The sequence below is a fragment of the Arachis ipaensis genome, chromosome B10, assembly GCF_059453495.1.
Source record: "Arachis ipaensis isolate K30076 ecotype BB chromosome B10, ASM5945349v1, whole genome shotgun sequence".
Classification (NCBI taxonomy): Eukaryota; Viridiplantae; Streptophyta; class Magnoliopsida; order Fabales; family Fabaceae; genus Arachis; species Arachis ipaensis.
Window position 1 is genome coordinate 44,038,813 of NC_142435.1, and position 13,283 is coordinate 44,052,095.

Here is a 13,283-nt window from a genome sequence, read left to right on the forward strand (position 1 = left end):
CAACATAAATCAAAATACGGTGTAATTTATCCATTATTCCATCTCATATTGCTATGGAAAATATTTTCTTCATATCATGTCCTTCTACTAGCAAAAGAAATAAACATGTTAAAAGAGGATGGTCAATTCAAGCAACATGCTTAATAATAAGAGAGTAAAAATAATTCAAGCATGATATCTTAGACATTGTGTCACCACAAAACAAGGATATGATGGAAAGAAATAGATAAAGTTGTTTATACCTAACGAAGCAACATTAGAAGACCATACAATGCTTTAAACAACCATATATGTCTTTCAAGTTCAAGAAGCTGCAAAATTGCATGATGCTTCAGTGGATAAGAGAAGCATTTTTTAAAATATTGATATTCATTACCAAATCTATCTAACTGCCATCACTCTAAATGATGAAAATAATGCTCAATGCTTAATTTAACATAACAAAAAAAGTTCTGCACATTATATATTTTATCCCCTAACAACAAGAATATTATATTATAATATTGTACTAGTGTGTCTCTGTGTACATGCACAAGACTTAAAAACTAATAATCAAAATCAAGTTACAGATACCTACCTGAGATAATAAGCAAAGACTTATAATTGCCATTGGAGAATGGCACCACGAGGCATACAAAGAAAGATATAGATCCTTCCCAGTAGGATTTACCAGTGATTGCTTCAAAAGATCTCGGATCTCAGATAGTTCCAATAATGTAAGAAAAACCAAATTCAGAGCCTGAAAATTTTGTTACAAAAGGAGGGCGATAAACCCTAATTTTGCTGTTTATCTTGTATTAAATTTAGGGGATTTTATCATATTTTCTCACATTTATTCAATGAAATAGCATGGTTTTGTGAATTTCTCCTAATTTGTGCTTAAAAGTAAAAACATGCTTTTTAGGCCTTTAAATTGCTAATTTTAATTCACTTTAATTCCATTCGATTCCTTGATATATTTTTTAAGTGATTTCAGGAATAGAAGGCAAAGATTAGGTTGAAGAAATGAAGAAAAAGCATGTAAAAATGGAGAATTCATGAAGAAATAGGGATTTGCTGAACTCAAGGCCACGCGCACGCGTCACCCACGCGTACGCATGAAAAGGAGATTCGCCAGCGATGCACACACGTTACCCACGCGCACGCGTGAAGAGGAATTTTGTAATGCAACGCGTACGCGTGACCCATACATACGCGTGACAAGCGGCATGTGACCTCACTAAAGGCAATACGCTGGGGTGATTTCTGAGCTTAAGGAGTCCCAAATCTAACTCATTTATGATGCTTTTGAACCCAATGATTGAAAGGAAATGGGAGGAAGGAGTCATAGTTGAGTTTTCATCATGTTTTAGGGTAGAAATCTAGAGAGAGAGAGAGAGAGGCTCTCTCCTCTCTCTAGATTTAGGATAGAAATTAGGGTAAAGTTAGGTTAATCTCTCTTAAATTTAGCTTTCAATTCTTGTTTTGATTTAGTTTTTCCTTTTAATTCCTTATTATTACACCTTTGCTCTTCTAGTTCTTGTTGTTAATTTCCCTTTCATGTTATTTTTATGTTCATGCACTCTTGTTAGATTTTAATTTTCTTTTAATGCAATTCTATGTTTCCATGTCTCTTTATGTTTATCTTAGTTGCTATTGTTGATTTCTTGTTTGTGTTAGTTATGGGTTTCATTAATTCTTGCATTTTGTGATGTTTACTTTTATTACACTCTAGGTGTTTGTTAAAATGTTTTCACTAGTTTTAGAGTATGTTTCTTTACTCTTGGCCTAGTTTAAGGGAATTGGGTGACCTTGAGTCATTGGGTCTCATTGATTTGGTGATTTGAGAACCCTTTGTGGTCAATTTGATAACCATTGACGCTAGCCTACAAGTAAGTCAATTAGTAGCTAGGTTAGGACTTATGGATTGATGTTGATCAAGCCTATTTGACGTACTTCAAGCATTGAAGTAGACATTGTACTTCAAGCATAGAAGTAGACTAAATGGGTTGGTCCCTCATAATTGTCAATACATGGTTTGTAGACAAGGATGGGTGATCTCAATTCCTATGCCTAGCCAAAAGTTCTTTCCTTTTCTTTTATTAGTTAATTGTCATTTACTTTCCTGTTATTTACTTTTCTTGTCAATTGCAAATCAAACCTCCCTTGCCCCTTCATAGCCAATAATTGATCACTTCATTGCAATTCCTTGTGAGATGACCCGAGGTTTGAATCCTTCGGTTAATTTTTATTAGAGTTTGTACATGTGACAACAAATATTAAAATTTGATTGAGAGTTATTTGTTGGTTAGGAACTATGCTTATAACGAAGTTCTTTTCTATTAAGAAATTTCTAGACCAACAATAATTCTCAACATCAAAGGGAGAGGGGGATATTAAAATCCATATCAATACTACTCTACTACACTGGATTGGCTAAAGGCCTATTAAGTATTGTACATAAAATATTAAAATACATATCAATGTGACACTCTCTCTGGCAAAATATATCACTGTAATATAATCGATAGAAGAGGAAATAGCCAATTAGCTATAGACACTTCACTTATTAAACAAACACATTATTGGACAAATCTTTGTCTGTATTTGAGTAGAGAAAATTATTAAAAAGTAGGGAAGAAACATGCATCAGGGGAATAAGAGTTGCGTCTCTATTTAAAACATCTACCACAATTCATATTATCATATTATCATTATATAATCCACAAAATTATTAAAACATCTACCATAACATTATCAAAATCATTATATGATCCACCAATAAGAGTTGTGCCTCTATTTAAATGTAACATCCCACAATTTGCAAAACAATCCCCAGAGTCATAGTTAAATTATGCTTTCAAGAATAAAAATTTGAAAGTTTAATTAAGTACCGATCAGTGATCACTAAAGTTAATTATGTGGTTTTATCATGATCTTTACCCACTTATTCATTAAATAAGCATGCATTTATAATTCCTTCCTAAAGTTATTGCATGATTGAAAACTTTCTTCCTAGAGACTTTTAATTATGTACTTTATTTCTCCTTTATTCCATTTGATGCCGTGATCTGTGTGTTAAGTGTTTCAGGCTTTATAGGGCATGAATGAGTTAGAGATTAGAAAGGAAGCTTGCAAAAAATGGAAGGAACGCAAGAAATTGAGGAGATGACCAGCGAGAAGCGACGCGGCCGCATGGATGACGCGACCGCACGGAAGAGAGGAAATCGCAATGACGCGGCTGCATGGACAACGCGGCCGCGCGAATTGGAAACTGCACAAGTGACGCGGAGGCGTGGATGACGCACCCGCGTGGCAAAGCGAAACGCCGAATGACGCGTCTGCCTGAATGACGCGTCCGCGTGACATGCGTGATCTGCATAATCTGCATAATCGCTGGGGGCGATTTCGGGCCTTATTTTGACCCAGTTTTCGGCCCAGAAAAGCAGACTAGAGCCAGAGAACATGCAGAAACCAAAAACAACATTCATTCCGCATAGTTTAAGTTTTTTAGATCTAGTTTTCCTCTCTTCTAAGTTTTCTCTCTACACATTCATAGTTTTTAGGATTTGTTATTTTCATTGTTTTTGCATTGGGATATTGAGAAGATTTATTGCCTCATCAAGACTTCGACATTCTAGTTCGTTCTCTTTACTTGTCTCTTACTCTTCCATGTTCCTTAATTTACTTAATTTTACTATTGGATTATTTTAGCATTTATTAGTACAAGAATTACTTTTATTTTTAATTAATCTTTTGATCATTATTTATCATGTCTTTCTTTAATTCCCTTTCTTATGTTATGAATTTTACATTTACAATGAGCGAGTAGTTCCCTAACTTGATGGGGAGTTGATTGAAAGGAATCCTTGAGTTGGGATGCTCAAGAGAAAGATTGTAATTGGGTTTATTGTTGGATTGCTCTCTAGTCACTAACACCAATCCTCCCAAGAGCGGATTGGAACTTGTGGATAGAAACAGCATTCCAACTTGTTTAACTTTCCCTTACTTAGTGAGGGGCAACTAAACATAATAACCCTCAATTGTCAATTAATCTTGAGAGTACTCCAACAAGAATAGGGCTTCCAGCTAATCAACTCCCAGTCAAGGCTTTTATTTAAATTTATATAAATTCTCTAATTTAATTTTCTGCCATTCAACTCAAACCTTTTTGAAAACATCTGATTAATAAAATAGCACACTTTTCTGCAACTCGTTGGGAGACGACCTGGGATTCATACTCCCAGTATTTTAATTTTAATTTCTGTGACACCCTTCTAAATTGATAAGCGGATTTCTGGTTGGTTGAGAACTATACTTGCAACGCATATTTTATAATCATTCTTAACTCGCCAATTTCCGCTCACATCAATTTTTGGCGCCGTTGCCGGGGAGTTGCAATAGAGTGCTAAAGTTATTGATTGGATTTTATTTGTTTGCATTTTATTTTATTTTACTACTATGAGCTGCTCGTTTCTTTCGTTGGATGACGTGTTCGCTTCCTGACCCAAGCTTGCTAGTATTCGATCCTGAGATTGAAAGAACTATTTCACAAATAAGGCAAGCTCGGCGTCGGTTAGTCCTCTCTGAGGGCGGATCTGAAACGTCACTTGAGAAAGAAACCAGCCCCCATTCTACTGATTTGGTTGTTTTACGTGCAGGTAACATGGCAGCAACCAGGAGAGTTACTATCTAAGAGGCTGGAGCCCCTGATTTTACAATGCAACCATTTCAAGCGCATCACCCAGCGGTGGCTACAGACTTTGAAATAAAGACCGCACTGCTCAATTTGATGCCCAAGTTTCATGGATTACCTGCTCAAGAGCCTATCAAGCACCTGAGAGATTTTCAGGCAGCCTGTTCTACTGTCAAGCGTGATGGTGCAGATGAAACTTCAATTTTACTGAAAGCTTTTCTGTTTTCTCTTGAGGAGAAGGCAAGAGAGTGGTACTACACTCAACCAGCAGCAATTGTATCCAACTGGGATACACTGAGAAGAGAATTCTTGGAAAATTTCTTTCCAGCTGAAGTTACTGATAAACTGAGGAAAGATATTTCCATGATTGTTCAGGATGAATCCGAGACGCTTTATGAATACTGGGAGCGCTTCAATAATCTTCTGGAAGCATGCCCCCATCATATGATTGACAAGATAGTGTTACTCGGTTATGTCACACGGGGCATGAGGCCCCAAGATAAGACCACATTGGAAAGAGCTAGCAATGAGTCTATGAAAAAGTACAAGAACACTGATGAGGCATGGCAATTGATCAGCGACTTAGCTGAATCTACTAGGAATCACAGGCAGAAACAAGGCCGTTCAAAAGCCGTTGTAGAAGTATCCTCTAGCAGAGAGACTGCTGCTCTAACTCAGAGTATCTGTGAAATGACCAACTTGCTGAAGCAAATGTAATTGAATCAACAATAAGTTCAGCAAGCTCAACCTTCTCCAGCACAGCAAAACCAACAGTTAGTCCCACAAAGAGTTTGCAGAATCTGTGCTGATTACAACCATTATACTGACGAATGTCCGTAGCTCCAGCAAGAAGACAACACCGTGGCAGCCACTCATAACTTCTATGACCGCTCCAACCAAGGGCACAATCAAGGTGGCAATTACAACCACGGATGGCAAGACAATTCTAACCAGAATTGGAGGGACAACAACAACAGAGGAGGCATAGATAATCAGGGATATCAGAGGTGGAATAATAACAACAACAGGCAGCAGAATCAGAATCAACCTTATAGAGCACCTCACCTAAGGCAATCCCAAGGACCACAGAATACCCAACAGCAGACCTCTCAAATTACCTATCCTTCTTCTTCTGCTAATGATGACTTACTACAATCTATTGATCGGAGACAGCAGACCATGGAAAATAACATTAATGCCACTCTGAATGGTCTGAACGCTACTTTGTAAGCTCTTGTCCACAGATTGGTTCAATGAATAACTCCAATAATCAACCTTTGAGCTCCAGTGGAATTTCCTCTCAACCATTACCCAATCCCAAGGGTGGTATTAATGCCATCACCCTAAGGTCTAGAACCACACTGCAGGAGAGGAACCAGGAGGACCCAAGCTCACCAGAATATGCCTCAGCTGAAGAGGTAGTGGAAATAGAAGATGTTGAAGAGGAAGAAGACATACAAGGCATGGCTGAAAAAGAAGAAGTGCAACCACAAGAGGAAGCACAAACAGGCACAGACATTGCAGAAAACACCACTCCTATTCCATTTCCACAACTTGCAAGGAAGCCCAGGAAGTAGCTGGAACCTGATCCAAAAATGGTAGAGATATTCAAAAAGGTTGAGGTAACTGTTCCTCTATTTGATGTTATTCAACAGGTACCTAAGTATGCAAAGTTTCTAAAAGATTTATGTATACATAAGGACAAAATTAATGAATTAGAAACTATTCCTTTAGGAAGTTCCATATCTGCTTTAATGGGAGGTTTACCTGAAAAGTGTAGTGACCCAGGTCCTTGTATAGTTAATTGTACTATTGGTGGTGTGATAATTTCTGACTGCATGTGTGATTTAGGAGCATGTGTGAGTATAATGCCTTTGTCTATATATGATGTTTTGAGGCTCCCTCCCTTAAAAAGGTCGGCAGCTCGTTTTGTGTTAGCAGATAAAAGCATTATTACAGTGGTTGGAGTTGCTGAAGATGTATTAGTGGGCATTAAGGGACTCACGTTCCCCACTGATTTTTATATCCTGGAAATGCGCCAAAATGACTCAGACAAGCCATCATCAATCCTACTCGGAAGGCCATTCTTGAAGACCTCAAAGTTTAAATTAGATGCTTTTTCAGGAACATATTCTTTTGAAATAGATGGCCGAGTAGTGATCTTCAATCTGAACGGAGTTATGAAGCACCCTCCGGAGGATCACTCTATCCTCAAGTGTGACATTATAGATGAAACCGTGGCTAAAGTTCACCAGGAGGAATTTGAAGAGAAGCACACAGGACAAGGTCCAAGTGTGGGGACATTCTCAGAGGACAATGATAGTGCCTTACCATTGTTACCAGCTCCAGACAACCCAGAGCCTGAACATGATCAAAAGTTAGAATTAAAACCCCTTCCTCTACACCTCAAATATGCTTACCTTGAAGACGGGCAGAAGTTTCCGGTTATCATTGCAAGGGAAATCACTTCTCAACAGGAAGAGCATCTACTTGGTGTGCTGAGGAGGCACAAGAAGGCAATTGGTTGGAGTTTGGTAGACATAGTAGGCATCAATCCTCAAGTCTGTGAGCATAGGATATTTTTAGAAGAGGGAGCAAGACCTGTCCGTCAATCCCAGAGAAGACTGAACCCCACTATCCTAGAGGTTGCCAAAAAAGAAGTGACCAGACTACTAGAGGCAGATATCATCTATCCCATCTCAGACAGTGAATGGGTAAGCCCAGTACAAGTGGTGCCAAAGAAGTCTGGAGTCACTGCAGTGAAGAATGAGCATGGAGAGCTCCTGACAACCAGAGTTCAGAACGCTTGGAGGGTCTGTATTGACTACAGACGCCTCAACCAAGCAACCCGTAAGGATTACTATCCTCTTCCATTCATTGATCAAATGCTGGATCGCCTGTCAGGTAAATCGCATTATTATTTTTTAGATGGTTACACGGGTTATTTCCAGATTCATATAGCTCATGAGGATCAAAAAAGACCACTTTTACATGTCCTTTTGGGACTTATGCTTACAAGAGAATGCCCTTTGGCTTGTGCAATACACCAGCTACTTTTCAGAGGTGCATGATGAGTCTTTTCTCTGATCTTATTGAGGACTGCATGGAAGTTTTTATGGATGATTTTAGTGTTTATGGCGATTCCTTTAGCCTTTGCTTAGATGGATTATCTAGAGTATTAGATAGATGTGTCAGTACAAACCTGGTATTAAATTTTGAAAAATGTCACTTTATGGTTAAACAAGGGATTGTACTAGGACATGTTGTGTCTAACACTGGCATTTCTGTAGATCCAGCAAAGGTGGATGTTATTTCTAGTTTACCTTACCCCTCTTCTGTGATGGAGGTCCGTTCTTTCCTTGGCCATGCAGGTTTTTACAGGAGGTTCATTAAGAACTTCAGTAAGGTAGCACTTCCCTTATCCAGATTACTGCAGAAAGATATTGAGTTCGAGTTCAGTGACAATTGCAAGCAAGCGTTTGATAAGCTGAAGACCGCACTGACTCAAGCTCCAATTATGAGAGGACCAGACTGGAGCTAACCATTTGAAATAATGTGTGATGCTTCCAACCATGCTGTAGGAGCAGCACTGGCTCAGCGTGACAGTAAGGATCTTTTTGTTATTGCTTACGCGTCTAAAACTTTAGATGCCGCTCAGTCGAATTACACTACTACTGAGAAAGAGCTTCTTGCTATTGTTTTTGATCTGGATAAATTTCGAGCCTATTTACTTGGTACTAAAGTAGTAGTGTATTTAGACCACGCAGGTCTAAAGTATTTATTATCTAAAAAGGAGTCCAAACCAAGGTTTATACGTTGGATACTACTATTACAAGAATTTGATTTAGAAATTAAGGACAGGAGTGGTAACCAGAATTTAGTGGCAGACCACTTGAGTCGCCTTGAACATATTACAGATGACTCCACTCCTATAGCTGATAATTTTCCATTTGATAACCTGCAAGCAGTATCTAAGATAGTCCCTTAGTATGCACTTGTAGCTAATTATCTAGTTAGCCGCACTTTTCCTCCTAACTTTTCTAAGCATCAAAGAGACAAGCTGAAAAGCGAGTCTAAATATTATATATGGGATGACCTATATTTATGGAGATGTGGCGCTGACCAGGTAATTAGACGGTGTGTGCCTCAATCAGAATTCCAGTCCATCTTAGAGGCCTGTCACTCATCTGAGAGTGGAGGACATTTTGGCCCTCAAAGAACTGCTAGAAAAATCTTAGACTGTAGATTCTGGTGGCCTACTCTTTTTAAGGACGCTGCTGAATTTTGTAGATCTTGTTTTCCATGCCAGAAATTTGGTAATATATCCAGGAAGGATGAGATGCCTCAACAAATTATGCTTTTCTGTGAAATTTTTTATGTTTGGGGCATTGACTTCATGGGTCCATTTCCAAATTCTATTGGTTATTTCTATATACTGCTAGCTGTGGATTACGTTTCCAAATGGGTGGAAGCAATTCCTACCCGCAATGATGATGCTAACACTGTTGTTTCCTTTGTGAGAAACCATATTATTTGTCGCTTTGGATCACCACGAGCAATCGTGAGCGATCAAGGCACCCATTTTTGTAACAGGAGACTAACAGGACTAATGAAGAAGCATGGGATAATTCATAAAGTTGCAACAGCCTACCATCCTCAGACTAATGGGCAAGCCGAGGTGTCAAATAGAGAGATAAAGCGTATCTTGCAGAAGATAGTCAAACCTTATAGAAGAGACTGGAGCACCAGGCTACAAGATGCACTCTGGGCATACAGAACAGCATACAAAACACCCATTGGGATGAGTCCTTTCCGCTTAGTTTATGGAAAAGCTTGTCATCTCCCTGTTGAAGTAGAGCACAAAGCCTTCTGGGTAGTAAAAGAATGCAACATGGGAATTGAAAAAGCCAGAGCTAAAAGGAAGTTGCAACTGCAGGAACTGGAGAGCCTTCGCCTAGAAGCTTATGAGAACTCAAGACTATACAAGGAGAAGATGAAGGCTGTACATGATCAGCACATCAGGAGGAAAGAGTTCCAACCTGGGGATTTAGTCCTCCTTTATAAATCTCGACTGAGGCTCATGCCAGGCAAGTTGAGATCAAGATGGGAAGGTCCATACAGAGTAGAGAAGGCCGAACCGTACGGAGTCTATCACCTAAGCCATCCTTCAAGCTCTGAACTTATCAAAGTTAATGGACATCGTTTAAAGCTGTACCATGGCGAGAAGCTGAAGAAAAACAAGGAGCTTGAGATTTTCCTCTTGGAAGATCCCCACATAGCCGAAGACTGAGCTAGTGGAGCGTCCAACTTACGGACGTTAAAGCAAAGTGCTAGGTGGGAGACAACCCACCATGGTATGATCGTTCTTTTCTTTATTTTTAGTTTTCTTATTCAATAACTCTTCTCTTTATTAGTACATTTCGTGCATCTGCATTTCCATACTTTTATTTTTAATTTAAAAAAATTTTTCACGCGACGCGACCGCCTCATTGACGCGTCCGCGTCGTGGGTGTTGGGAGAGCATAATAAAATGAATAGAGAGTCACGCGAGAGCGTGGCTGGAGGCGTGCCAATGGCACAAATTGTCCCACGCGACCGCGTTGCCGACGCGACCGCGTAATATGGGAATAATGGCCTCCCACGCGACCACGTGCCCCACGCGGCCGCATAACCAGGATTTCGACGTCAAAGTGGTGCACACCCGAAAGTTGTGCTAGAGTGGTGCTGGACTGGCGCTGGACGCGCAGTCCCTCTCACGCGATCGCGTACCCCACGCGACCGCGTCATATCCTTCTGAAAGCCCACTCACGCGATCGCATGCCCCACGCGATCGCGTCACCCAAAATTTGGCACTAATATGATTTTGAACAGAGAGTTGTGCGAGTACGAGGCTACCCTCGCGCCATTAGCCTAAAACGGGTCACGCGACCGCGTGACCGACGCGACTGCGTCAATCAGTTTAAGTGCAAGTCGCGCAACCGCGTGCCTCACGCGACCGCGTCGCTTGCGCCGCACAGTTTTTCTGATTTGTCAATTATCTTATCATTTTCTCCCCAAATCCTATTTTCTCTTTTCCCTCCTTATTTCTTCTCCCTCCCTTCTTCCTTCTTTCTCACTTTTTACTCTCTCTCACCCCCATTAACAAGGTTTTTCTTTTTCTTGTTCTCCTTTCCTCCTTACTTTTCTATTATTCTTCTTATTTTTATCTGTCATCTTCTTTTCTTTTCTTTTTACCTTCATTATTCGTATTTTCTTTTTCTTCCTTTTTCCTTTTTACTTGGTGTTCTAAATTGATTTGAGTCATTGTTTTTCATTATATGCTTATGGATTGTTGTAAATTTATTTGACAATTATATATTACTTTTTAAGGGATTACTTGCATGTTCAAATTCTTATTTACTAGAGCTTCTTCTACATGCATGCTATGTGTTTGTGAAAAAGCCCATTTGGCATTATGAACTTCTCTACATTTTTCTACTCTAATATTCAATGCTTGCTTTTCACAAAGTCCCTTTACTATTTTATTCATTGAATTTAATTGTCAATACAAACGTGATGGTTAGTTACGAGTGATAACATATGTAAATTGGACATTGAATGCTTGATCTATGCTACTCATGCCTTTGCCTGCATGCCAATAAACCTCTTGCATTTCATTGTCCTACATGCACTTGCTATATTTCCATTGATGAACTTTTCACATGTAATCCGGACCATCTGTTAACGTCATTCTTCTTTATTGTGCATTGATTATCACTTACATCACCCTCTTCCATGCTTCACCTCCTTTAAATTTAATTTACTTTCTCTTTCCTTTTTCAGGATGGCCACCAAGAAAGGAAAGGAGAAGGCTACCCCAAACAACCAGCAAGAAGAGGTACAAAAAGAGCATTAGTGGCAGAACCCTCTTCAACTGCGGTAAAGCCCTCAACAAAGAAGATTAAGAGGATCATAAAGGTTGATGATAAAGAAAGAGCCTTCCCAGCAAAGGACACTACGCGATTCCCCAATCGCTACTGTGAGCAGATGTTCCCCATCCTGGCTGAAAAGAGTTACAACAACGAATACCTTCTTCTCCTCCCGCCCAATATTGCTACCTTTGTTGATCCGCAAATTGCCCGAAGACAATGGGATTTTCTACAGAGACAGCCAAAGCAGGTCAATCTTTCTTGGGTAGTCGAGTTCTACTCCAACTTCCACCTACCAACCTTGCAGTCTGTCTCTGTCCGTCAGAAGCAAGACCCCATTACTGAAGAAGCCATTCAAAAAGCACTAGGTCTTCCCCCTATTCCAGAAGGATTGGACGCCTTTCAAGAAGCCGCACTCAAGCGCCAGATGTACCAATTTGACTGGGACGCCGTTCTCAAAGTTATCGCACTACCTGGCAGCAAATGGATCTACGGGTACCATCGTACCCGCCCTAAGGGAATTTCGGCTTCAGCACTTACCTTGGAGGCTCGCGTATGGGCACAGATCATGTCCCATTATGTCTTTCCAAGCACTCACGAGTCCTCCTTCACTACGGACATGGCTGTTCTACTATGGTGCATCCTCACAGACCAACCTCTGAATCTACCAAGACATATCCGGAATGCCATGGGACACGTACAAATCGCTGGCAACTTACCTTTTCCAGCCCTGGTCTTAGATCTTGTCTCAGCAGCCAGAGTCTCCTACAGAGCTGGGGACACCAAAGCCATGCTTCCACGGGATGATCAGTATGTCCCTAACAGGAAGTACCTTAGACTTCCAGCAGCCACTATCAGCCAGCCTACTGAACCAGTTGAAGATATTCCTTCTTCAACACCACAAGCACCTACAACAGCCCAACTGCTCCATCAGATACTTGAAAAGTTGGATCGGCATGAACAGAAAGTTAAGATGAGAGAGTGATGAGCGGATAATTTATACGCTTTTTGGCATTGTTTTTAGTATGTTTTTAGTAGAATCTAGTTACTTTTAGGGATGTTTTCATTAGTTTTTATGCTAAATTCACATTTCTGGATTTTACTATGAGTTTGTGTGTTTTTCTGTGATTTCAGGTATTTTCTGGCTGAAATTGAGGGACTTGAGCAAAAATCAGATCCAGAGGTTGAAGAAGGACTGCTGATGCTGTTGGATTCTGACCTCCCTACACTCAAAGTGAATTTTCTGGAGCTACAGAACTCAAAATGGCGCGCTTCCAATTGCGTTGGAAAGTAGACATCCAGGGCTTTTCAGCAATGTATAATAATCCATACTTTGGCCGACTTTAGATGACGTAAAATGGCGTTGAACGCCAGTTCTATGCTGCTGTCTGGAGTTAAACGCCAGAAACAAGTCACAAACTAGAGTTGAACGCCAGAAATACGTTACAACCTGGCGTTCAACTTCAGAAAGAGCGTCTGCACGTGTAACATTCAAGCTCAGCCCAAGCACACACCAAGTGGGCCCCAGGAGTGGATTTATGCATCAATTACTTACTTCTGTAAACCCTAGTAACTAGTTTAGTATAAATAGGACTTTTTACTATTGTATTAGACATCCTGGATTGTATTTCTGATCCTGTGATCACGTTTAGGGGGCTGGCCATTCGGCCATGCCTGGACCTTTCACTTATTTATTTTCA